The sequence below is a fragment of the Hibiscus syriacus genome, unplaced genomic scaffold (assembly GCF_006381635.1).
Source record: "Hibiscus syriacus cultivar Baekdansim isolate YM2019G1 unplaced genomic scaffold, ASM638163v2 tig00110944_pilon, whole genome shotgun sequence".
Taxonomy (NCBI): domain Eukaryota; kingdom Viridiplantae; phylum Streptophyta; class Magnoliopsida; order Malvales; family Malvaceae; genus Hibiscus; species Hibiscus syriacus.
In genome coordinates, this window is record NW_024062925.1 from 1329992 (window position 1) to 1332573 (window position 2582).

A 2582-nucleotide genomic window follows, 5' to 3' on the forward strand; every position below is an offset into this window, starting at 1 on the left:
CGTCATTCCCGGAAATTACCCATTACTATGTTAATGGAGTTTTTTCAAGCCTCTATTCAACAGTGATACTACAAGAAAAGAAACCATGCAGGTATTATTTCTTTGAATTCGTAACTTATCATATTTATATATTTTACTAAGTATTGTTTATTTAAATTTACAGGAACATTGGAACATCGTGTTACACCATGGACTGAAAAAAAGATAACGAAACGTGTTGTGAAGTCAACGTTATGGAGAGTTGAACCATGTTCAAACACTTTGTTTCAAGTTCTGGATAATAACTTAAATGGGCTAGTCGATCTGAATGCAAAGACGTGTAGTTGTATGAAATGACAAACATCTGGTTATCTGTGTGGCCATGTTATAAAAGTTGCTCTTCATTTAAACCAAGATGATTCAAGCGCATACGCTATGGATTGCTACACTACAGAAGTTTATCGACAGACTTATGCCGAGATTGTCTACCCTATTCCACATCCTTCTGAGTGGGACATACCAGATGACTTACAACGGTTTTGCCACAGCCATGGACAGAAGGCTACCTGGCCGACCAAAAGTCACGATCGTATACCGTCTAAGGGTGAAGAGAAGAAGAGATCGACATGTAGTCGGTGCAAGGAAAGTGGTCATACAAGGTTGACATGTGGATCACAAGTGCCATCAAAATCATCTTTTCCTCTACCAAAATATGGATCCTCATCAAAATCCAAAGTTCATATGGTGTCAAGCAAAAGGCAATCATCTTTAAATCCCAATCACAATTGGCTTCACCTTTTGGGACTGTTAACTTAGGTGATTTTTAAATGCAAACGTTGTATTATGTGGATTTTATGTGTGAACTTTTAACATTTTCAGTTGAATTAATGACTCAGGCCAACCATTTTGACTTAACCAACTCTGTTATTCAGTTGTTATCACTTATTAGGCATGCATTTGACTATCGCAACACGGAAATTACAATCGCAACGAGAGAATCGCAATGCGAAATGAAAATCCCAACATGAAATCGCAATGCGGAAATGAAAATCGCAATGCGAAATGAAATCGCAACGAGAGAATCGCAATGCGGAAATGAAAATCGCAATGCGAAATGAAAATCGCAACGAGAGAATCGCAATGCGAAATGAAAATCGCAATGCGAAATGAAATCGCAACGAGAGAATCGCAATGCGAAATGAAAATCGCAATGCGAAATGAAAATCGCAACGAGAGAATCGCAATGCGGAAATGAAAATCGCATTGCGATTCTCTCGTTGCGATTTTCATATCCGCATTGCGATTTTCATTTCGCATTGCGATTCTCTCGTTGCGATTTTCATTTCGCATTGCGATTTTCATTTCGCATTGCGATAGTCATTTTTGCCTTCAACATAATGCAGATTGAAATCAACAAAATCAACCATTACATTTCAATCAATTAAACAAGCACAAATAAGAATTATGTTCGCATCAATTACACAAATCAATTTTTACAAATCATCTTTTACAAATCAATTAAACAATCAAAAAATAAGTAATAATTCTTATTTCCAATCATCTACTATTGAATCAACTTTTACAAATCAATTAAACAATCAAAAAACAATCAATTAAACTATTGAATCAACTTTTGCAGCCATACATCATTTTCACGCAGTTCACTTCTGAGATTAACCTGCAGAAACCAAACATTTGCTCAAACAACACTTTCTACACATCTAAAACCTACAAACAGCAAATTATTGAATTCTAGGTACTTAACCAAACATTTTCAAACCAAAAGTCTATAAACTTACCAATTGTTTATGGACATTTTTATAACGCGGATGCAGGTAGGCAGCGTCTCGTATATCGATTTAGCAATATAATGCCGAAACCACAAGCCTACTGCAGCTCTATCTCTATCGGTGGGAGGTAGATACTTGATGCTTCCCGTCGTCAAACGCTCCAACGCCAAGCATACGAGAGGACCACAATCTCCTCTGGCTCCTTCCGTTTGTTGTGGCGCGGTCTCGTATCTAATAACTGTAATATTGAGCTTCTTTGGCTTCTTGTTTCCAGAACGAGTCCAATAATTGATCGCATCCAAGAATTAGCCAAATGAGAGCTCCATCCCTTAATAATATCTCTTAAATCAGCCAATGATATGTAATTTATCATGCTGTCATACACTATTGTCTTAAGGGATGGGAGCTGAAGCTCGACGAGAATCCAATGTTTACGTTCCAAAACAGGGATAAACACCTGCAATCATAAGTAATAATTCATTCATTTGCGCACTTATTTCTTAAAACCTTTAAACTCAATCTAAAATAATACTAACCTTATCGACCTCCCACCATGCAGGATAAAGTTTAGCTTGTCCATTGCCCAAATCAAATGATTCATCTCGTGCATTCTTCAAGTGAACGGCGTTAAAAGACGTCGGCATAATTGTATATCGTATATTTTTATTTTTCTTAAGTTTTCTTATTATTAGAAGACGTGTCACCCACGCATCGATATGCTGTTTTACAAAAAAAGACATATATTAGTAACTTACATAAATTTAAAAAAAAAATTAATCAAATTGAAATATAAGAAAAATATAAGACTTACCC